The 25,813-nt window shown below is 44.8% G+C and overlaps 1 protein-coding gene across 2 annotated transcripts in view; it reads right to left on the reverse strand.

The window, feature by feature from the left end:
* PDZD2 (PDZ domain containing 2) overlaps window positions 1-25,813 on the reverse strand; it is a 385,311-nt gene that overhangs the window by 289,436 nt on the left and 70,062 nt on the right. For both annotated transcript variants that reach the window (XM_075587491.1, XM_075587482.1), the window contains exon 3: window positions 4,843-4,992. The gene's annotated coding sequence lies outside the window, so the exon portion shown is untranslated. The remainder of the gene's footprint in view (window positions 1-4,842; window positions 4,993-25,813) is intronic.

The raw sequence follows: 25,813 nt of genomic DNA on the forward strand, positions 1-25,813 counted from the left end.
CTGGCTCCACTCCTCATAGGAGAAGCTCAGGCAGCCTACCAGGCTCTTCCAGCAGACGAGGCCATGGACTATCAGCAACTAAAGGCTGCTATTCTGGATCGCCTAGGCCTCACTCCAGAGACCTACCGACAGCGGTTCCGGACAGTCAAATATGCAAACAGAGACCGACCCCGGGTCGTAGCACACCGCTTAGTAGACTTATGTACCAGGTGAATACAACCGGAGAAGCATACCAAGGCAGAGATCCTTGAACAGTTTGTGCTCGAGCAGTTCATACAGATACTGCCCCCCTCCTCCCGCTCCTGGGTAAAAAGTCATGCTGCATTTTCCCTGGATTCAGTGGTTCGCTTGGTGGAAAACTTCCTTGGCGACGACACCCAACAGGATAGCTGGGAACGGTCCGTTCAAACACGAGTTGCTTCAGGTGATGCCAGAGGCAGGAGAGCAGACAATCGAGGGGTCTACAACCCACCAGCTCGGGAGATCCAGTCAACTCGATCGGAAGACCCTTTCCCATCTCGGAGGGTTCCTGGTACAAATTCCCGCAGAGTTGCCAGTCCCGGGTCCGAGGCCATTGGATCACTCAAGGGAGGCCGACAACCCACAGTATTCCCCAAGAACCTGGACTCCCGTCACCCATCCGGTGGAGAGGATACCACCACCAACCAGAAGGGAGGATCCCATCCAACAGCGGAGAGGTCCCAACACCGAACCCCGTCGAGAGCTTCCGCTGACGACCGAGTTTGTGGACTCCGGAGATGATGAGATGGACTATTCATATGGTAGAACCACTGCCACAGCTTCTCTCCGAGGGGACCACAATCCGTGGTTAGTCCCAGCATCTCTGGAGGGGAAAATAGTCAAAGCCATGCTGACTCGGGATCTGGAAAAACCCTGATCCTAGAGGGCCTAATTCCAAGCCACAGACTATCCTATGACTCTCCGTGGAATATCGAGTGTATCCATGGGGATACAAAGAGATACCCGACGGCGAACATTCTACTGCGTATCAAGGATCAAGAGGCTAGCCTGCTAGTGGGAGTTGCTCACTGGCTACCTGCTCCTGTTCTACTTGGCCGAGACTGGCCCTACTTCGAAACATTGTTGGCCCCTACTCCTACGGAGCCTACTTCTCTGGTACCGGAGAAGCCCAGAGACTTGTTTCCTTTTTCCCCAGAGATTTTCCCCCGTAGACACCACGTCCCAAAGACACGTAAACAGAGACGGGTGGAAAAAAAGGACTGGTTAAGAAAGGCTGGGACTCTTGGTAACATTAGTCAGCCTAAAGGACTGCAGGTCATGGCCGGAGATGACCAGGGTGGGGAATAGATAGATACGGGAATTTTGCCAGACCTGGATCTTCCTGACTTCCGTCAGAGGCAGAGGGAAGACCCAGCTCTGGCTAGACAATATGAGAAGGTGGTACAGGTCAACAACAAGATAATGGATGAACAAGGTGTAAGAGTGTTTCCACATTTTGAACTGTTGAATGATATCCTATATCGTGTGAATAAGGTTACACAACAGGGGAGGTCATTCGACAGATGCTAGTCCCTAAAGGGTTGATTAAAACAGTGTTCACTCTAGCCCCTACTCTCCCATGGGGTGGTCATTTGGGCAGAGATAAGACCACGGACCGCATCTCGTCCCCGTTTTACTGGCCAGGCATACATAGTGACATCATGAAACTATGTGAGACGTGTCCTGAATGCCAGTTAACTAGCCAAAAAGGACAGAAGCCAGCTCCCTTGGTCCCTCTGCCCTTGGTAGCCGTCCCATTCGAGAGAATTGGGGTAGATCTGGTGGGACCTTTAGAACCCTCTGCGAAGGGACATAAATTTATTCTCGTTGTTGTAGATTATGCCACCAGATATCCTGAGGCCTTCCCTCTGAGATCAGCCACTGCTAAACAGGTTGCTCACAGGCTGTTAGAACTGTTCTCTAGGGTAGGACTTCCCCAAGTAATGTTAACTGACCAGGGAACAAATTTCATGGCAAAGTTAATGCAGGATGTCCTGAAGTTATTGGAGGTAAAATCCATCCGGACCTCAGTCTACCATCCTCAGACTGATGGATTGGTAGAGAGGTTTAACCGTACTTTAAAAACCATGCTTAGGAAGTTTGTGGACACTGAAAAGCGAGCTTGGGATGAACTTCTCCCTTTCCTGTTGTTTGCGGTACGAGAAGTTCCCCAATCATCCACAGGCTTCTCCCCATTTGAGCTCCTATATGGATGCCAACCTCAGGGTATTCTCGACCTACTGAAGGAATCCTGGGAGGAGGAGCCCTCCCCCTCCAAGAATACCCTTCAGTATGTCATAGACCTTAGAAACCGCCTAGACATGATATGTCGGTTTGCTAAGGAAAACCTCAAATCTGCGAAGAACGTCAAGAGAGGCAACACAACCAAAATGCCCGCTTGAGGGTCTTCCAACCTGGGGACCAAGCGATGCTACTACTACCGACATCAGAGAGTAAACTCCTTGCGAAGTGGCAGGGTCCTTTCCAAGTTCTCCACCGCATCGGGGAGGTGAACTATGAGATCTCTCAACCAGGGTCCAGGAAGGGTAAACAAATCTACCACGTAAACCTCCTGAAACCCAGGAAAACGATGAGATCGCTGTTCATCCACCCTCGGGAAGGAGAGACGGATTTGATTCCACAGCCTCCAAAGGGTAGTACGTACAATGACCATCAGGTTCCCATGGGAGGGCAGTTAACAACGGAACAAAGGTCAGACCTACTAGAATTATGTGACCAGTTCCCAGATATTTTTTCTGAGCTGCCAGGCAGACTGATTTAGTGTCCCATAGGATTGAGACAGAACCTGGCGTAAAAGTACGGTCCCGTCCCTATAGATTGCCAGAGGGCCGAAAAGACCTGGTAGAGAGGGAGATAATAGACATGTTGGAATTGGGCGTGATCGAGGAGTCCCACAGCGAATGGTGTAGTCCTATAGTGTTGGTCCCTAAACCAGATGGGAAGGTGAGGTTTTGCGTGGATCTGCGGAAGGTAAATGCTGTATCCAGATTCGATGCATACCCAATGCCTAGGGTGGATGAATTGCTTGACTCTCTTGGTAAAGCAGAGTATATCTCCACCCTAGATCTCACGAAAGGATATTGGCAGATACCTCTAGCGGAAGAATCCAAATGCAAAACTGCCTTCGCCACCCCTCTTGGTTTATACCAATTCGTTACTATGCCATTTGGGTTACATGGGGCTCCAGCCACATTCCAAAGGTTAATGGACAAGGTACTACGACCCCATAGGGCATATGCCGCGGCCTACTTGGATGACATTGTCATCTATAGCAGACACTGGCAGTCTCATATAAAAAGGTTAAGGGCAGTCCTAACGTCCTTAAGAGAAGCAGGGCTCACTGCAAATCCAAAAAAATGTGCCCTGGGTAAATCCATTACAAAATACTTGGGCTCTGCCGTTGGGGGAGGGATAGTAAGGCCACTAGCTAGCAAGGTGACCGCCATAAAGGAAGTCCCCACCCCACAGAAAAAGACACAGGTCCGCTCCCTTTTGGGGTTAGCAGGGTATTACAGGCGGTTTATCCCCAATTTTTCAGAAATATCTGCACCCCTAACAGATCTGACAAAAAAAAGTGCCCCGACCCAAGTTAAATGGTCTTGGGAGTGCCAAGACGCCTTTGACATGCTAAAAAAGTGCCTGTCAGAGGGCCCCGCTCTTCGGAGCCCAGATTTTAAAGAGCCCTTCATCATCCAGACGGATGCCTCAGAGGTAGGACTGGGAGCAGTGCTCTCCCAGCAATTTGATGGTGTTGAACACCCCATACTGTTCATCAGCCGGAAGCTGATCCCAAGGGAAGTGAGGTATTCCGTCATTGAGAAGGAGTGCCTCGCTGTAAAATGGGCAATTGAGGCCTTGAGACATTATGTCGCCGGAGTACACTTCACCCTGGTCACTGACCATGCGCCCTTGAAATGGTTAAACACCATGAAGGGCACAAACTCAAGGTTGAGCAGGTGGTATATGGCCCTCCAACCCTTCTCTTTTGATATACAGCATAAACCTGGAAAGGACCATGGAAATGCTGATTTTTTGTCAAGAGAAGGAGTGGAGGGTCGGGAAACATATGTCTGAGTGCTGCATCCAGCACTCAGAAGGTTAACTCAGGAGGAAGATAGGTAATCAGGAGGTACGCTGACACCTGATAGCCAGCAAGGTAGAAAAGGATCTTGTTACTGGCAGTAGCTGCCTGCCTTAGACCAGAGCACACGGCTATGTGAGCTGTTAGCCAGAGGGATTTCACCAAAGTCACTACTTCAACCAAAGTAAGGATTGTTCTTTTGTTTTCCTGACTGCTTAAAGTACACTTATGGTTTAGTTATGGTCTAGCCAGCCAGCCTGCTAGATAGGCCTGGTGTGTTAGTCAGATCTCCCAATGTGGAGCAGGTTTTGTTTTGGTTTGAAGGGACAGTATACCCACATGTTATGTTATGTTATGGAGAAATAAAGCCACTGAACATTTTCATTATCCTGAAACTACACGTGTGGACTGTTCCCTGACCTCGGCTACAGGCCGTCCTGCCACAGTTACCCATTACAAATTAGAAGTAGCCATTCGATTATTGCAGTGTTATTTTGAGACTGCGTGATCCATGTGTGTTCAAAATCCCTCACTGATCATTATGTATCATTCACTGGCAATGATTTAATATCAGTTATTGGCTCAGTCGATCCCCAGGAGGCCTCTAGATTTATGCCTGGGGCACAAACAGATTATTTGGAATCCATTCTGTAAAGAGTTGGATAGACAGAGAATTACACGACAACATAATTTTTCTATCAAACCTCTATTTTTCTTACTTGCATTGGAGCCCTGGAATGATTCCTTTATCATCTATGTCATTTCACAAGAAAAACGGTTTCTCGCCATGCACTTCTGTCCTCTCATGTTCTCAATTCTCAGTAAAACGAAGGGTAAACCACAGAAAATCTGGAATCAACGTAGACCCACTGCAATATACCAAAAAAAAAAAGATTGAAGATGTCATTATCCTAACCATATCCCTATTCATTTGTGGTTTACAAAGCAATGCATCGTGGGAAGATGGCGAGATGTTTGTCATGCGGTTTTACATATAAAGGTTATTCAGATGGAGCTGAAAATCCTCAGAGTATCGCTTCTTTTAACAGTATACAATCACAATAATAACATCCTAGGCACAGGAAATAATAACGTGCCTGGCTTCGTTCTATAAACTGCTCGATTTATAGCATCTGTAATCTTTTAAACAAAGTAAAACCACTTTTCGCTATATACTGCATGTGAAAAAATAAGACTGTCCCTTATTTACAAGTTGCTTAGAATTCTTCCATACAGCAACAAAGTTCAACTCTCAGAGGCGTCTCAATACTGATAACACATTATCCATTTAGCAGTTTGTAATGGTTACTGTATCCAGAGTATATTTAAAGGAGCAACACCTGCACGTTGTTCTATCCATGTTTTTGTGCACATTGCCCTCATTGTATGTAGGTACAGTATGTCTTTATTTATTTAGCGCAATTAGTGTACATAGCGCTTCACAGTAGTAATACACGTGACAATCATATAAATAACAAATAATACAAATACAGATCATGAGAATAAGTGCTTCAGACATAAAAGTAACATTTCGTAAGAGGAGTCCTGCTCCGAGGAGCTTACAATCTAATTGGTAGGTAGGAAGAACGTACAGCGACAGTAGGAGGGTGTCCTGGTAAGTGAGTCTGCAGGGGGCCAAGCTTTATGTATCATGTGTATAGTATTAGCCACGGAGCTACACATATGCTTCTTTAATTAAGTGTGTCTTAAAGTGGGTCTTAAAGGAGGATAGAGGATGCTAGTCGGGTACCGAGGGGAAGGGCGTTCCAGAGGTGTGGGGCAGTCAGTGAGAAAGGTTTAAGGCAGGAGAGGGTTTTAGATACAAATGGGGTAGAGAGAAGACATCCTTGAGCAGAACGCAAGAGTCGGGATGGAGCATAGCGAGAAATTAGGGCTGAGATGTAAGGATGGGCAGAAGAGAGTAAAGCTTTAAAAGTGAGGAGAAGAATGGACTGTGAGATGCAGGATTTTATAACAAGCCAGGAGAGTGATTTGAGCAGGGGAGACGCTGAGACAGATTTAGGAAAGAGTAGAGTGATTCTGGCAGCAGCATTTAGGATAGATTGTAGGGGAAACAGGCGAGAGGCAGGAAGGCCAGACAGCAGGAGGTTGCAGTAATCGAGACGGGAGAGAATGAGGGCCTGAGTCAGAGTTTTAGCAGTCGAACAACAGAGGAAAGGGCATATCTTTGTTATATTGCGGAGGAAAAAGCGACAGGTTTTATAAACGTTTTGAATGTGAGAGGAGAATGTGAGAGAGGCGTCGAGTGTGACCCCTAGTCAGCGTGCTTGGGCTACTGGGTGAATGATAGTACTACCAACAGTAATGTGGAAGGAGGTAATAGGGCCATGTGTGGGAGGAAGTATGAGGAGCCCGGTTTTGCCATGTTTAATTTACAGTAAGTCGGCGTACGGCCATCCAGGTTGATATCGCAGAGAGACATTCAGAAACTTTGGTCTGTACAGCAGGTGCAAGGTCAGGGATTGAAAAGTAAATGTGAGTGTCGTCAGCATAGGAGGTGATATTTAAACCCAAGAGATGTGATTACGTCACCTAGAGAAAGTGTGTACAGAGAAAAGAGAAGAGGTCCCAGGACAGAGCCCTGGGGTACCCCCACAGAGAGATCGATAGAGGAGGAGGTGGTGTTAGCAGAATAGACACTGAAAGTACGATGGAAGAGGTAAGAGGAGATCCAGGATAGAGCTTTGTTCCAAATACGAAGAGTATGAAGAATGTGAAGGAGAAGAGGGTGGTCCACGGTGTCAAATGCTGCAGAGAGGTAATATGAGAAGAGTGTAATGACCTCTGTCTTTGGCAGCATGGAGGTCATTAGTTATTTTAGTGAGGGCTGTTTGTCGAGTGAGCAGTGCGGAATCCAGATTGTAGAGGGTCTAGGAGAGAATGGGTGTTGAAAAAGTGGAGCAAGCGAGAGAATACAAGACGTTCAAGGAGTTTAGAGGTAAAAGGCAGGAGGGAGACAGGTCGATAGTTAGAGAGACAGGTAGGGTCAAGCTTGCTGTTTTTGAGTAATGGTATAACTGTTGCATGTTTGAAGAAGGGTGGGAAGGTATCAGAGTAGAGTGTGGAGTTAAAAATGTGTGTGAGCGTAGGGGTTATAGTAGGAACAAGAGGTTTTAGAAGATGCAAGGGAATGGGGTCAAGATGGCAAGTGGTAGAGGGAGAGGAGGAGTTCAGCAGTGACACATCCTCCTCTGAGACAGCGGAAAAAGAGTCAAGGAATGCAGGAGGAGATTTGCATGAAACAGAGGGGATGTTCTGACTTATGGATTCCACCTTTGCGTTAAAATAGTCAGCAAAGTCCTGAGGTGAGATGGAGGAAGAAGAACAGGCAGCTGAGGGTGGTTTGAGTAGAGTCAAAGACAGAAAAAAGTTGTTGTGGGTTAGATTTGTACCTGTTGATTAGTGAAGAAAGGTAGGTTTGTTTAGCTTGAGAGAGGACAGAGTTGAAACAGGATAGCATACATTTGTAGTGAAGGAAGACACCATGACATTCATTTATGGCACATAATCCTTGATTTAGTTTGACTTTCTGACAAGTTATGGGTCCTGCTGTGTGCACCACTTTCAGCAGTCACTGCTGAGCAAACTCTATTGGCCCCTCGGTCGGTTGGGCTGTTTACAGACCGCATTCGGGCTTTGGGTGCCATGACTCCCATGACACTTTGCTTTCCCTGCTGTAGTCACGGGACTAGACTCCCTTCAGCAGCTGTACGCGCACACAGTGTAAATCACCGATCGTGCGCGTGCAGTCGCTCCTATCTGCTTCCTCCCTCTATGCACCATGTTTCATGTGCCTGCGCATTCCATTAGTGGCTTTAGCCCCTGCCCGTTCGGGATCACCAGAACAGACGGGCTGCGCATGCGCCATACGGTTGCTTAGGTTACTGGGACACATTCAACAATAGACCTTTAACATGTGACTCAGCACGGGGATCGTACTGTTGCTCAGCTGTTATGTATGTGCATTCATGATGACTCACCTGCATTTTCTCGCGCTATACTATATACTATATTAGTATCTCACTGTCTGTGGTTCTCTGCACACCCCCCTGTGTAAGATCCCGTTGTGTGGATCAAAACATTGGACCTGTGTGTTATTATATCATTGAATACACTTTTTGTGCTTACATTACTGAGTGCTGTCGCCTTTTTTGCCATCTTCATTGATGGTAACGTATGTGATTGAGAATCACTGCCGTGGACTGGAGTTCCCCTACAAGTGTTAATGCAGCTCAGTGAGTAGGCCCCAGGATAGGTACTTGCATTAGGATTAGCTATTAAGAAAGGTTTTACATTTAGAGATGCCTTGACCTGCTTTTGACAGAGTTAAGCAATGAGCTAGTGAGGACCCAAGGACAACCGTTCTGGCTCAAGCACACACTGATTGGTGGGTAGAGACCGGCAGCTTAACTCAATCCCACATATCAAGCAAGGGAACCTTCTTACTTGCTGAAGTGTTTATTTAGGGGCCACAACAATACAAATAAAATGGGGGAAATGGTACTGAGGGAACACTGGGGCATGGGAGCAATGGAGGAAAAGGGGAGCTATGAGGAAAAGGGGAGCTATGAGGGGCAGTGGGATAATGCAAAATATAGGGATAGGTAACATTCAATAGCTTTACCTGGAGTAGGAGAGATGACTGCTCAAGATGGCTGCCGGTTCTAAAAAGGGCAGCATGATGTGCTAGGCTGATGGAAAATGAAACTGGCCTATACCAACTGGCAAGGGGAGGAAGAGCAGTCCATCCTAAGGTGAAAGGGCAAGGGGGTTTACCAAGGCAACTGGCTTGGAAGCTACAGCGGGAGCAACAATGTTGCAAACTTAGACTGAGGAGCACTGGCAGCCTGAGAACAGAGCAACATGCAATCTTGCTCCAGGACAACAATTTTGAATAAATAGTCAAGAGTGACCCCAATTCCCCCATTAGTAACCCTATTGCTATATGGGACTATCCACTAACTGTTTAAATTCAAATAATATTCACATTAGTTGGCAGTTATTTATCAAAGCTGCAAAAATAATGTTTAAAAGTGCTAATTAAAAAATAATATATGTAATCAGAAATATAAGCCGGTGGGATATTTCCAAAATAAAATCTGATTTCTCGTCACTGACCACGTAGACTGAGCCACAAATTCACCTTTTGTCAGCAAAAATAATTGTAAAAGAAAAAGATCTGTGTGAGGTTGTTTCTCATCAAGTTATTTAAAATAATAATTTCTCCCTCTTATTCAGTAATAAAGCATGTCCTTAAAGTTTGTCTTTTTCCATTCATATAATACATTAATCAATTGGCTTTATACAGTATCTTATCATGAATATTTAACATAAAATGTAAAAAAAAAAAAGACTAAAAACATTGTTTGGAAGGGTTGTCATTTTTTTATTTATTTTTTAACCTGTTCATGCAACATACTGTAGAGTACCTTCAGTGCAAACACAAAACTGTGCTGTCTGCTACAACCAAAAATCCTTTACCTTCTCATTCTTGAAGGAGTTAATTTTACCGAAATAACAGATCCCGCGGTCCCACCAATTGGGCTAAAATATACCAGTGACCTTTTTACACTTAGAATCTAAGTCTGAGTAACAAAGGAGTCATGTGGTTGTATCTTTTGATCAAAACAGGATTCAATTCTGCTAAGGTAAAGTAGGTACAATAAACAAACACACAGATACCCAGCAAGCTCTCAGAAACCCCCCAAATTACCACAATATATATATATTGTATACGTGTTAAAAGGAGTGCTACTGGACGTTGCTAATTGTATAAAACAAGAAATAAAGAAGTCCAGAGCAACATCCAATGTGACAAAAATACACATTGATAATTATAGAGGTAAATAAGGATTTTAATCAGTTAGTGTTAGGACCTGCGATATTATGGTCATGCCTTGAAAGTGGCTCGCAGGCTTATACACTTTGGCCAAAGGGTTAACTAATTACCCTTTTTTCAAGAGATATATAGGTATTTCACTGTGTATTTTTGTCATATTGGATGTTGCTCTGGACTTCTTTGTTTCTTGTTTTTAAAGTAGGTACAGTACCTACACTACATACAGTATATGTAATTTCTTATTGTCCTACGGACTAAACTTTGTGAAGTATGTGGAAGTGCCCTGAAGGGGTTAAATAAATGAAGCATATGCTTATTTGTGATTTAGTGCAATTAAAAAGCTGGCCAAAGCCAGAGTTATTTTTACCATTAATAAGTTAAACACTTACTGTACTATGTACATATAATCCATCTGTAAATACACAAACACACTGAAAAGTGTTCACTTCCCCCGTGATATTAATAAAACGTCTAAGTTAGAAAGACATTGCCATATTCAGATGCCAACGCACTGGCTTTGCATTCATTAGAAAGATTAATAAGTCTTTTATTTTGTGCACCTCTTCCGGCACAGCGGGATAAAAAGACACCAACCGCGTCTCGCTCAGAGCAGTAGAACAGGGCATGCGTCCAATAAGCTTTTACTGGTGGAAACAGCAAGGTGGAAACAGCAAGAAGGATACAGCAACCCGCTGAAAGAATTGTGTGCGAGATTAGGCACAAGACTAAGTATATTAGCAAGGAATTCATGCGTGCGATTTAATGAATTAGAACAGTTTGTTCATAACACAGGGAGCAAACTCAAGTCCTTTACAGCGGTACTACGAGGTTCTTATTTGCAAAATAGAGACCACATGATGCTGCCGAGTATCAGCGAATACGTGTCCTCTTCAGTTCTCTCTCCCTGCCGGGAATTGTGCGGCACTGCGCGAGGTCAACAACTTTCATACCGGAAAAGAAAAATGTGGGACACTTGGTTTTCCAGACTATTTTCATTCCGGACGTTCCTACCAAATACAGGGCAGCCCTACAATCGTTTCAAGTGAACTTACTTGGTCTATTATTTATTTATTTTTTGGGCTTTTTTTTTTTTTACCAGCTACCTTGGTTTTTGTTTGGCGCCTTCCGATCGCTTGCGTCATTGTAATACAGGACATTAGGCATAATAAAAATAAATTTAAAAGATAAACGATTTAGCTTTCATTTGTAAATGTTTATTTGTCTCTGGCTTAACTATTGCAACAATGGACGTGCCACATCACTATTAAGTACAATAGCCTAACCAAAAAACAATGAGTCTTTTTAGTGTCCCATGGTATTTGTCGTTATCCTTAATGGAGGTATTATGGTTTGGTACAGAGTTTTTAAATAAAAGCAGACAAAATGATGCAGAGAAATGGTGTCAAGACAGTACCAGATGGCTTATTATTTTCACTATATTTGGCATTCCACCCTCCTCACGCTTGTCGAACATGCTCATCCTTTATCGCAGGGATGCGCAAACTGGGGGGTGGGCAAGATTTTCATTGGGGGGCGCAGCGGTTCCCGAGGCCCCGCACTCTTCCTCTGTAACTTACTTACCTTGGCTTCAGGCGACCATGACGTTACATGACCCCCGTGGCGTCAAAGCCGGGTCCTAAGTAATGGGGGGCGCGAGCACTCTGGCTGAGCAGGTTGGGGGCCGCAGTGCAGAAAGTTTGCGCACCCCTGCTTTATCAAAAACAAGCTTATTGAAGTTACTGCAACCTGGAGTAGAATTTAGAGTTCACTGGTGCTGTATATCTGGTGGCATGGTTTCGGCTCACGCAAAGGGGAAAAATGGTCGCCTGGCAAAGAAAAATACACACACACACACAAACTGCTTGAAGTGAGGCGGAATGCCACCCCACTTCTCCTGATACCATCCTGGTACTTTAACAGTTACTTCAAGGAGAAAACGGCCTTTAAATAGGGCACATCCTACAGTCAAACCACATGTTTTCCCATCATATTGCGAAATAAGCTGGTCAAGTTCATAATATAAAATGATCAGGTGGCTCCATGATTGACGAATCTACCACGATTAGTAAAAAGACTACCCTGGTTTACGCACAGGATGCATGTGGGTAAACCCTCCAACTTCCTTATTTCCGCTCACTTCAAGCTCTGTAGGTGTGTGTGTGTGTGTGTATGTATATATATATACATACATATATATATATATATATATATATATATATATATATATATACATACATACATACACACACACACACACACACACACACACACACACACACACACAGAGTGGTGGATTTATGTATGTATGTGTCATTTATGCACATTGCGCTTCACACCAGTAATACATGTAACATAATATAACACCGAGGTGGGTAACCCTGTCACCATTCGCCACTTGTGGCGACTTGGCAATCAAAGTGTGGCGAATTGTAGTTTCCCAGCGTAATGGGAAGCGCGGTGGCAAGCACGAGTCCCCCGGCAAGCACGAGTCCCCCGGAAAGCGCAAGTACGCCAGCAGCGGTGGTACTAGTGCGGAGGGGACGGGAGGCGAGTGGAGGAGAAAGAACCAATGAGAGAACGGTGGGGGCGGAGCACACACCCTGGCGGCGACCGCGCCACAGACTCCTGTACCGGTGCTGTGCTAGGCAAGGTACGAAGCAAGCAGCTGGCTCGAGATGAACATGGTATTGGGGCGGGGGGGTGATGGGAAATCAGATGATGGAGGGAAATGAGATGATTATGAGGGGGGTGAAATGAGATGATTATGAGGGGGGTGAAATGAGATGATTATTAGGTGAAATAAGATGATGAGGGGGGGAAATGAGATGATGAGGGTGGTGAGATGATGATGAGGGTGGTGAGATGATGATGAGGGTGGTGACATGATGATGATAATGAGGGGGGAAATGAGATGATTATGAGGGTGGTGAGATGATGATGAGGGGGGAAATGAGATGATGATGGGGTAGTGGTGGTGGGGTGAGAGGAGGATGATGAGTAGGTGAGAGGAGGAGGGGGGTTGAGAGGATGAGGGGGTTGAAAGGATGAGGGGGGTTGAGAGGATGAGGGGGTTGAAAAGATGAGGGGGTGAGAGGGAGCTTGACAGGGGGGTTGCAACAATCTTGGAAGTCTTATAGACTTTTGAATGAGCATGATCATACTTTGCAATAAACTACTTATTATCAAATGAACCCCGTTTGTCAGTTTGGTACATTGACAGGAACCACCTGGGGCCTAGGGGCAGGTTTGGGCCTAGTCCTGGAGCTTAACAGGCTCCCCGGACTCTACCTTACTCCTCCATGGCTCCGGATACTTAGCCAAGATCACCTGTGTACCGCAGAGAAAATCCTGTCTCTCTGGACCTCTTCCTTACGGTCGTGCCAACCTCAAGATGGCCACCGCATTACACAGTCTGAAGGGCCATGCCAACCATAAGATGGCCGACGCAATACTGCTGCTTCTCCTTACTATGGAGCTGTTCTCCCACCCCCCCCCCCCCCCCGCCCCAAGGACTTAAGAAGGGGGATCACTGCTACAGCTATAATATATTTCAGGGGCCCCATAAATGCAAAGGGTCTATTAACCCTAAAAATAAATTAGAATAAAATTAATAGTGGTTTGAATCTTTAGTAACAAAAGTTGAATGTACGTTAAAAGCAACCAATGTCATGTAAAGAAAAGATGAACAGTTACTCAACAAAATTTCCCAGAACATAATGGTTTAGTTAGTTCTTTCCTTCAACTTCATATCCACACTCCCTGGTTTGTTTATATTCTAGGAATACTCTTACACGACCTTTCAATTGTGAGGCGTACTCAAAACAGATTACAGTAGGTACCCTGGCACAAATATTTTTTTATTATTTATTATTAAAATTGTTTATTTTATTATTTATTTTTCTACATGTTTTTATTATGGCCTCATCTTTATCATAGCTTAGGGCCTCGTAAAGTCTTAATCCGGCACTGTTCATATACACATTATCATATTTGCATTGCGTTATTCATCACCAGCTTATTCTTTTGACACCACCCAAATATCTCACTAATGCGAGCCAAAGAGAAGCAGTGCCTTGGTAGTTTGACACTGAAATCACTTCTAAAGGGAGATCTCGTGCTGTTATTGTTTGGAACCTGCGTATCGGTGCAGGATCGGGAAATAAATATATGATTACTGTACTAGTTGCTGGGAATTCAAATCCTCTCTGGGGAACAAAATGGTTGATGGAAGATCGTTCCATGTCATTTTCCCTCAGAGAACAAATGATCACAATATTTCAAGAGCCAGAACACACCTCAATGGTAAATACCCCTTTGCTGACACACAGGTCTGAACAATAATTTGTTCCAGCCCCCCCTGGCAGCTAAGGGTTAAAGAAGTGCATTAGCCACTGAAAACCTTTCAATCAATACATAACTTTTACTAATAAATGTACATCTGACAACTGCTGCAAAATGTAATACTGCTTTTAAATCTCAAAAGATGTGGTGTGCGCTCATTCCAGTATGTTTTATTTATGTGTTTCTTAATAAGGACTACAATTATCATTTATTTCATGGAATTAGGCAGCCCAGACAAATAAATACAAATGTACTAAGATTAAACCCATAATCCAAATAATGTTGACCAAGAAGAATGGAAGAAAACTAGTCAACAATTTTATAACCAGATTAGTGAACATAATAAAACTTGGCTGACAAGAGCCTCAATTCATTAAGCTCCATTAAACCAGGACAAGCAACGTGACGTTATCTAAAATAGGAACAGACGTGAGTTTTCCTAGTAGGCAGCGTATCTACTAAGCTAATTACATGCAAAATTGACAGCCATGCTAGAACTCCTAAACAGCATGTTATTTCAGGATAACGCTACATTATCTTCAACTAATGTGACCTTATTCAAGTCTCGGGGTTACTCACAGGCAGACATTGGAATAGGGCTTTTGTAGGAGAGGGAAATAAAGGCGTTACATTATTTAAATTAAACCTAATCCAGGTTTACAGGAACCAAAATAGGCCTTTTGCTTATTTAGTGTATTTTGAACCCTTTGGCAGGTGTATGACTTCAATAACGTAACATTATTTCCCTGCGTTACCTTAATGGAGTGTAACGAAGATGGTATCCTTTTGATTACGGGCCAACAATTGCAAAAACTGCACCCAACCTGAAAGTTAAATTCCCTGTATAGCAGCGTCACCCCTGACTACTATTCTGCCCAATGGGCTGGCAGTAAACCCTGGTACTATCAGGTTGCCAGTAGTTGGTAGGGAGGTGGGGGAAGAGCTAGGACGGCTGCGGGTGCCCTTGGCCTGTAGTGATGGTCCAGGGACCATCATCAGTGATAGCTGACCCGACAGACTGTACGCGGCTGAAGACTGCCATGTAACTGTTACTGCAGAGTGTAGTAATAAACCCGTTCCTGTTTTGCAATATACTTCCTGCCTGGTGCGTGACCTTACTGGGGGAGAGGTAATAAGTTCTACCGTGGGAGATCACCTTCAGTTCCTGGAGCCTACGGCAGATGGAGGCACTGCACCGCTAAGGAGATATGTGGGGTATGAGCCACAGAAGCCTGTTCCTGTGTCCCCACTACCATCGGCAGATGACTCAGCCCTCCTGTTGCCAGCAGGTATATGGTGAGGGAAACACTGTTACACCTGCAACAGACTATTTGCAATAGCCACGCTTTAATATTCCAGAGAAGGATGATGGGACCTTGCTCATGTGGGATGGATGTTCTCCATCGTCATGGATGAAGATGCCGATCAAAAATATCTGACAGATTTCAAGTCTGATCAGCAACAACAAATACCCTCAATGTACATTTTCTTCAGTCCAAGAGGACATATTTCCAGGACAAACAAAATACGAGAGAAAAGGAGAGGAAACAATTGATTGTATTGATTTGTCTACTTCATACAGCTCATCATGAAACTCTACAAGAACTTCAACATGAACAACCTGAAAGAAAAAAAGATGGGGATTGAAACCTTTAAATACAGCCAGGGTTTCAACAAGATAGAAAAGGAAGCATTCTCCGGAGAAAGAAAGCTAGAACAAGCACCCGGGCTCGAAAGCTGGAGGGAGCGGTACGTGAATTTTAAGGAAGGGTGTTGCATATTTATGGAACCTCCTGCAAGTGGAGGTGGTGGAGGCCAATTCAGTAGCATCATTCATAACGGAGTCAGATAAGCATAAAAGGTTTCCCATATATGAAAAAGTCAGGACGCAAAGTGTGGGTGGGTACTATCTGCTGAGGGTTTCTATGTTTCAACAACTTGCTGTATTGAGTAAAGCAGTCAAATTTATGACATTAAAATCATAATAATTAGCCATCACACTCCAACATGCATTTTCACTGAGAAGTTATTGCAAAAATGACTACTGAAAATCTATTATTTCTAAGTGAATATACTGCAGTTTCCTGATACTGCTTCCATAGTGCGTTACACAGGGGCACGCAAACTTTTTTGTGGTGCCCCCTCTGCCTTACCTTCTCCGTTGGCCACCCCCTCCTAACCTCGCACGGCGTCATTTGTGTGATATCACGTGACCCTCGGCATAATTTGCCGTCATATTACCAAGGTAACCGTGACGCCGCGTTGCGTTGCGTTGCTGAAGCTGGCTGAATCCCGGTAAGTAGAGGTTGCAGAGGCCTCACGCTGGACCTCTACAACCGCCCGCGTCCCCGCCCAAAAAAATCTCCCGCCCCCATTTTGTGCACCGCTGTGTTACAATGTATTGTACTGTAACACTATATGGACAACAGAAAGAGAACCGATCTGCACATTCTGAATGACGGACTCCTCTGATTTAGTTATGTTAGAATCTGCCCATTGTTTCATTCACAAAAAATAAACCGCATACAAGACAAAGGCATTTGCGCAAGTGCTATGTGGGTGGTAATCCTATAAATGGATTAAATGCATCTGATGTTGGAAGGATGAGGAAATTGATTTGTGGACTTTAGAGACTTAAATTAAAAAAAGAAAGAGGATGATTCAAGTACAAACAAAAGTACAAGAAAGCTTTCAGTAAACATCACTTGGATTCAGATGGATGACATCTGTGCAACATCTCCTTAGAAAGCATTATAATGCTACTCCATCAACCACATATCAAACCGTAAAAGGCTTCCTATGATATGAATGAAGATTAGCTCACAGAAAGCTACAGTACAGTCCAGGGGCATCTGCAGCAATATTTGCAGACCGAAGAGCAGAACGATACACCACTGCAGGGGTGGCCAACGCCAGTGCTCACGGGCCACCCACAGGTCAGGTTTTCAGTGTAGCCCAGTGCCCCTGGCTATGTGTTTCCTGGCCCTAGCACTAAGTCCTGGTAAGGAGCAGGCAGTGTTCGGGTTAAATCCCTCACATCGGCCAGCATGTGAGTTTCCTCAGCAAGGTGGTAATTTGTAACGGTTTCCAGGTGCAGTCTGGAAACTGTTGGAGAATGTGCCGGGTGGTGGGCTCACTTCAGTAGTGCTGCCAATTACTGGAGCTTAGGAGTGGGACCCTCCCCTGGTATAAAAGATGTCTCCTTATCAAAATGAGTGTGTTTCTGGAAAGGTTCCTGTGGGGAATACTCCCTGCCCCTGGCAGAGCTCTGCAGGATGGAGGCGCTGCACCAAAAGTTGAAAGCCTGTCCTGTTGCCTACTCCCTCTACCATCTGCGGAGAATCAGACCTCCTGATAACCTACAGGGGAGCTACACAGTACCACAGTAACATCATGTAACAACCGATCTCCCTTAGGAGGGGTGGTGGGTGGTTGTAGGGGTGTTACACAGAATATCCCTGCTTCAGCACAGGTGGCTCAATCAGTGGCTCAGTCGAGTTTCTTCTTCCTTCCATCTTGGAGGGTATGTAGTAAAAAAAAAAAAAACATTAGCCTACTTTCATAATGTAACAACAATAAGCAAGAAGCTGCTTTATATGTACGCCTTGTACGCCTTGATCATAGCAAGAAAAATCACAGCACCCTTTGTCTATACACCCCTAATAAAAGTAGCAGAGTTTGCATATTCTGCACAACGACTAATTGCGCTATTTAGCATCTATTTCTGTGAAGCGATTAACCATTTTTGTCAATTAAAAAACAGATGAACTAGAAACTAAGGTGTTACATGAGAGCATTATTTCAATATATTACAACTCGCATACACCTAGGCAAATAAAATTAATGCACTGGGGCTGGGTATGTGGGTGTTGGAAGTTTCCTGTCATCACCATAAATCTTCTGCGTCTTCCCACAGAAAAAAACGGTAAAACCCCTTTATCAGCACGGAGATATCTGTCATTAATTTATCATGCTAACACTTCCTTAAAAGGAGCGATCCTAGTCCTTGTTTAATGATTATTTAGTTTTAATTTTTTAATACAGGTTTGAACCAGGGTCTCCGGAGCTCAACCCCAATTAATTCCAGCTCTGCGGAGCCCTGCTTCCAGAGATACCTCCAAAAGGGGGTGCCAGTATCTCCTGTAGTTTAAAGCTACCGCATCGCATGGGCCAATAGGAAGTCGCACCAGATGACGTCACGGCTTCCTATTGGCCCGCAGGCTGCAGGAGCTTTGAAAAGCGGCCATAATGTGAACCCTGGAGTGGCTACTGACACCCACTACAGTGGCAAGTATCTCCGGGAGCAGGGGGTCCCCAGAGCTGAAATTGCCTCTTCAATGTAATAATTGTATTCAATAAATTCCTAAAAATATATACCAACATCCCACCTCCCAATCTAATTGACAATATCATCAAAACCAATAAACTCAATCAATATATTCATCAAGTATCAAATATTGATGAAGGTACTCTAGCAGTTCAAACGGAACCCTCAATGCGCTAATAAATTCATTGTATACATAAGCGCAAGGCCTGATCTGCGGGGTTCACTCAGTTCATCCACTGGCCAGTGGTGTTCCAGTGTGAGAGATAGTCTTTGTGAGTGTGTCCTGGAACAGGATTGTCTATTTCTGTTTCCCCCTCCCCCTTTTTGCAGCTCTGCCTGCTGGCCTTTATTTGGAGGTAAGCTTTCCCTGCATGCTGGTGGGAATGAATACATTTAGATACTTCCCAATTCTCCAGCCTGCTAGAAGTTGGTTGCCGTGACAACCCCTTTAATTCCCCTGGCTAAGTGGACATTTCCATACTCCCCTGTCTGTTTGCACAGGTAGCTTGCCCTGTCCCTATTCTTGTGTGACAAACATTACACACTTCCTTTTCCTATCCAGCTACTGAGTGAGGACTATCATTCTTACTTACTCCCTTGCAAAGCAATCCGTTTGACCGTCCCTTGATACAGAAGCAGTTCACATAGAGAAGCACTCTCTACCCACACAACAACACCCACAAGAACCCTTTTCATTTCTGTGACTCCCTCAATAAAGTTAAGAAAAGACAAAAGGACTTGTGCTTTCAAAAGGGGGATAAGTTCAGCTATCTGGCCATACTTCTATCTACAGTAGCATATACCCTGTGGCTACGGAATAAGGTGCACTTACGCAAGGTCTTATTCACCGTAGTAGCAGAGGGTCATGGACATTCAGGCTCCAAAGTCAAGTGATCGCTCTGACCCATCCCCCTCTCATAGAACTACTTTTGCAATAAGCCCTAGACGCAAGGACAAATAGTATTACGTTTAGGAAATGTCACTGCCATGATGTCCTGGTGCCATTCCCTGAACAGAATAAGGGTACATGTACCATTTCCAATAGCCATCATTATGGATGTAACAGGGCACTCTGATATTAGCACCTCCAATAGCACCTCTGCTTTCATCATCACAAAAGAAGATTTAAATGTAACCTCATTCACGGTATATTATCCAAAAAAGCATCTCGGAGGTAGTTCACAGAAAAAGATGCTCTGGCAAAACAACATGTAGAGAGAAATTGCAAGCAATAAAATCACTTGAGGAGATTTGTAAAAGCATAATAGGTAAAAAGGCAATTCAAATAATTATGTATAGATACAGCATATAACGGCGATCCAGGGGCTATTTCCAGGTATTCAAAGCATTATCTGCTTCCGGAAACATTTTATGTTTCTTATTTACCCTGCAGATAACCGGTGTTCAGTGCTTCCCAGAAATCCTCCACTGGCTCTGGCCGACATCATGTAGCGATGCTCTCCGGAAACACTCTGCTCTCGTCCAGATAATTGAGAAAGTAAAGATTTAAATAGTCAATTAGGTTAATTGTTTGCAGAAGTGCTATAGAGGTGGAGCAATTATTGGTTTCGAGTGCATTATCCTTCAAAGAAAAACAGAGTTCATTGTGAACCCTTTTATGTTTTATTTTGACCCGTTTTAGTCAAAACAGAATTTAGAAGTACAGATGATAAGAAGACTTGCTGTTCCCAGCGCCACGGGCGCCAGTGTCTGCCGCGATCGCGCTGCCATGGAACCCCTCCCCCCGGCAATTATTCCGAGCCGCGACCTTCACGGTACCGCAGCAGACAACGCAGTAAGCTTTACTACATCTGTATGTTATTGTACCAGAAGATAACATTAAATAAATCTCCTACATAAAATGTAAAAACATGATATTGGTGAGTGTAACAGGGACATAGCTCTGTTTAAATGAAGCAGCCTCAGAGCTCCAAGAATCCAGCAGAGAGTTAATTGCAGCCACTCAATTAACTAGTCTCCACCTGGACTAATGAGAGCTCTGTAAAAAGCCTCATGTGAGGCACAGGAGAGAGATTACTTAGCTCACATTTGGGCTAACAGAGGGAGAGCAGAGAAGCCTGCACACAGACACTGTCTTGAGCACAAAGACTGTGCTGAGATCAAGATACCCAGAGACCTATATTTCCTGGACACAGAGGACCCAGGAACCTGCCAGAGACTGACATGGAGGGCCAGCTGCTTAAGGTACCTCCTGAGACTTTGGGGTGATAGGCAGGTACTGGGAATATCCCTCCAGCCTGCAGATAGGGTCTGGGAAAGTAAGATAGCCCTTAGAAAGGGATAGGGGTTTGTTATTGTGTTGTTTTTGTATGTTTTGCCTGGATAAATAAAGCCAAGATATCATTTTCACCCAAATCGGTCTCCATTGTATGCACCTCTGCACACGTCTTACAGTGAGGATTTTCCTTGTTTTAAGGATATCCCAGCTTCAGCACAAGTGGCTCAATCAGTGGCTCAGTCAGAACTCTTCGACTGAGCCACCTGTGCTGACGCAGGGATTTCCTTAAAACCTGACCTGTTAAGGGGGGTTTTGAGGACTGGATTTGTTAACTGAAGATAATAACCGCTCCCTGGCTGCAAGCTACAGGGAGGGTATCGGACAGTCAGGTGGTACAGATCGATCAGATCTGTGGTACAGATTAATCCCAATTGTGAAATCTCTGAACGATCCAATTCTGTGAAATCAGACACCCCTCCCCCTGTTTGGGATAGTCCAGACTAACCAATCATTAGCATTGCATCAGTCCATGTCAACATTTTTTTCCAATAATTATTTAGCATTTGCATCATAGGCCGTTCTTGATAAAAAGATGTCCATCCAGACAGGACTTTCCTGATTCTAGAGTTTTAAATAAACAAGGTACTGTAGAATTGTTTTATTTCGTATAACCAACGCCTTTTCTTGGGCATCAACTCGGATGTCTCTTTAATTCTCCATTTACTTCAATGGTAGAAAGAACAGATACCCAAGTGGTTTACGAATCAAGTCACAAGGAAAACGTGTTTCTATGCGTTGCACCCTTTTGTGCTTCAGGGTGCATCACATTTATGCCACCTCAGCCTCTGTGGACTTAACGCTGATGCCGATGGGAGAAAAGAGGCCCATAATTTGATACATTTCACTATGCAGTACGTGCTTCCTGTACTGTAATCCCTCCCTAATCTCCTTTTGACAGCACCCAAATCCTAAACTGACATACATCGGGTAAAAATTGCAGCAAACACCTTTATGCAAAGAAGTGCAAAACAACAATGAAAGTCTTTGCACCATTATTGCTCCAAAATTGCCTTAGTACATAGACCACAAAAAACAAACAAAGATGCCCAAAGCTACTTCCAATGTGACAAAAATACACAGTGCAATACCTATATATCTCTTTTAAAAGGGTCATTTAGTTGGCAGGTCAGTTTCATTTTGCCAGGTTATGACAGATCCAATGCAGATCATTCTTCCTGTAATTATACAGGTAAATAAGAATGTTAGGATCTGCTAACAGTCATGCCTTGAAAGTGGCAGCAGGCTTAAGACACTTTGGCCAAAGGGTTAAAAAAAATGACCCTTTTTCAAGAGAATATATAGGTATTGCACTGTGCATTTTTGTCATATGAGAATTAGCTTTGGACATCTTTGTTTTTTGTTGTATATGTAGCCCTTGTACCCCCACCCCAAGTGATATTGTGGGGGGTGGGGGCTGGGCGGGGGGTCTGCTTCTTCACTAGCTACGTGTTAAGTGTTGTGCTGTACGTGTGTGGTAACAGGAGGGCTCAGTGCTCTGCGGTGTTGTGGCGAGAACAGGACAGGTTTATAGGTTACCTTAGTTATTCATTGGTGCAGCTCCTCCAGTCAGCATGGAGCCTCTGTGATAGCAGTGGATGGTCCATACTGACACCTTTGTTCTTTCAGCAAGACAGGGAAATCCCACTGATTCTGGTACAACTGGATCTTTATTGCATGCAGGTTGAATAAACATAACAGGTGCATTCTTCCCTCCGCTTCCCCCAGTGAAAGGCACTGGTTAAGGCTTGAGGCCCAGACCAGGCCTGATGGACTCCTCCTCACATCTCCTACTGAGATGGAGGGCAGAGGGTGCTCACTCCCAGAGGGCAGAGAGAGACTGACAGAGAGAGCCCAGATTTTAGGAAAGTGCCAGAACTTATAGCCTTTAGGTTGGTGTTTGTAACCCTGCCCCTTAACAGAGCAGGTTAAATACTGATACAGTAGGTCATCACATCTCGTGTGTAATCCAATCAGTACTCACCTTTCAGGCTGACACTTTCTGGTTGTTGCCAAGGCCCGCCCTTGGATACATCTAATTCATCCAAGGCTGCAAAAGCATACAGAGCCTTTCTGAAGGAATTAGCCCAACCACTGCCTGCACCCAATAGGGCTTACACTGGTAGGGCCTAGGAAAGGGCATAGCGGCCGGAGGCTATGCTACATATACATTTAGCCACGCCCTCTAGCACTCCTTTTGACAATTACACACACACACACACACACACACACACTTATGTGATTATGTTTGGGGTTTCTCAGAGCTTGATGGGTATCTGTGTGTTTATTAGTACATAGACCCCCAGAGGTCTGCCCTTTCTGAAGCTTTTTGTAAACATTATAACACACTTACATTGTATGCAAAATTACTACAGTTACAGGTATGTATCTTGGGGACTAGAGAGTCCCCCAGACCTGAAATTCACAGGGTTTTCCTCCAATTTTCCACAATGTAAAAACAAAAAACAGGGGGTGGGGGGGAAACTGCCATTTCTATCACTTCCCTTTTGTCCCTTGAAGGTGGCCCTTTAAACTCATTCAGTGCCTGAATGGCCAGCATCGCATTACAGGACAGGGCATTGCTGACCCTACTGACACCGAAGAGGTACAAAATGTATTTCCATTGTGCTGATCACCACTGGAAAGATCTATTCCTTCCTATGGCCACCCACACACACGCTCTCACTGATTTTATACTGTTGCCATCCCTGCATATGTTACCGGGCCCAAATCAGTAAATATATTCAATGCATCTCAAATTATGATGCAGCCACTGAAACGGCAGAGACAGCCGAGTGTTACGACTTTATTTCAGGGTTACAATATGTCTCTTGGAGGGACTTCACATCTTAAACAGCAGTAGCTTTATTATCAAATATTAGCACAGCTCTGCTGTCCTTTCAAAGCTCAAAGAAATGTGATAGATGGGGAAAGTGCTAAACATTAATACCACTTCAACCAGTCATGACCCTTCAAGAGCCCCAAGATAACACAGCCCAGACTACAAGATAACAGAATTATTCGGCCTTATCACGGCCTCCAGATTGTGTTGCAACTTGGAACAGTGGAATCTCAAGGTGATGCCCCTCAAGGTTTTGTGTAAAGGGTTTGACTTTTTATCCTGGTCTTACACGTTTAAAAAATATGCGCCTTTTTGTTTTTTTTAGTATCGTTTTGGATAGTTATTGATACAAGACTGATTCTTAGGGGGGTCCCCTAACCTATGGGTGTGCAAACTGGGAGGCGCGTACCCCCTGACTTTCCAAGGGGGGCGCGGTGATGACAGTGGCCCCGCACTCTTCCCCAAGGCATTTAGATTAAATGCCGGGGGGACCGTGTGAGGCCTCTGTAACATCCCTTACCTTGACTCAGTCAGCTTGGGCGGCACGCCGCCATGGCAACGCAGCGTAAGTTGACACCTCAGACTAGGTAAGGCGGGCGCGAGCAGTGGGTGAGAGCAGGCATAGATTTCAGGACAAAAAGTTTGCGCACCCCAACCCTAACCCTTTGTGCCACAAGACCGGATGCACCTTGGTGCCACCAGTGTTCCGGATCTCAAACAGGGGAAGGCTTGGTATAGTAGTCATGGGCACTCGAGGGCAGGCCCCCCAGCATGTAAATCAATGGAAGTGAAGGGTAATCCACTTCCGCTCCGATCTCGTTCGCCGCCCCAACGATCTCCCCCACTAAAAAAAAAAAAGAAACAACCATTTCTAGCAGGACGTAGTCTGCATGTCATAGGGCCCCTAGAGTGCCAGTTCTCATGATGTTCAGGCTGCAATTAAAGGGTTAAACAACCACTTTATAATAAAACAAATGTGTTAATCGAAAATAAAAAAAATTTAAAAAATCCCACAGTTTCTTCCTCTGCATCCTGCATTCATGTGGGGGTTGGTGGTGTTTTTTCTATACATCCTTCCCTGTGCATTTGAGGTAATTACACAGTAATCAAAGGAAACGTTTCCTAAATAGGGCTTCATTTCCACCTGTTTCCCCTCGTTTGTTTACAAACATTCCCCATAAGGAGAACAATCGGGATCAGGTCTACGGCTACAGAAAGGAGGAAGCCAGTGTGTGGTTAAACCCAACAGCGGCATGAAAAAATATCTGCAATTAAAAGAAAATGTCCTTTATTAGCGTCTCCCATCACAAGGGTGGATTAACCCTTGTGCCGCCCGCAGGACGTGCAATGCAAACTTCTCTGGCAGTGAAACGGTTACCATGCGGGTAACTGGATTAAGCACGCAGTATCTTAAACATCGGCTGCCAAAAGGGACTGCAGCATAACACAATGTTTGACGCCGGCCCCCTGACTGCAAACATCTTAAAGCAGCAGTTCTCAATGGTTGGTGACACCTCATTTTTTTTACTTTGAGATCTCTTCTGGCCCTTTCCAACGTGGTTTTTAATTTAAAAATGAGAAATATTAAGGGTCCGGGAGCCCAGCACAGTCTGAAGGTTACCATGGTCAACTCAAAGTTAAATCATGATTTCTAAGGCTACGGCCCCAGTGGTACCTGCAGCACGCGTGCCTGGCGGCCTTGCGACGCGTGCACAGTTGAAAGCCGTGTTGTGCGGTCTGTAGGGGAGCGATGGGATGCACGGGGGAGCGGGGGCATATCTGCCCTTCCATTGGCTGCGTGCCGACCACGTGATCGCGTTGCGGCACGGGGAGACAAAATTCTTGTCTTCCCTGCCAGCGTAAGCGTCACAGCGCTTTGCGCGCCCACACAGCCACTGGGGCCTGCCCCATACAGGCGCGCACCGCAGTTACCACTGGGGCGTAGCCTAACCCTAAAAGAGAGGCAAGGTACTAACAATATAAGAGTTAAACTCCACTAGGCTGCTTGGGTATTGCTGCTTTAA

Source organism: Ascaphus truei, chromosome 1, assembly GCF_040206685.1.
Source record: "Ascaphus truei isolate aAscTru1 chromosome 1, aAscTru1.hap1, whole genome shotgun sequence".
Lineage (NCBI taxonomy): Eukaryota > Metazoa > Chordata > Amphibia > Anura > Ascaphidae > Ascaphus > Ascaphus truei.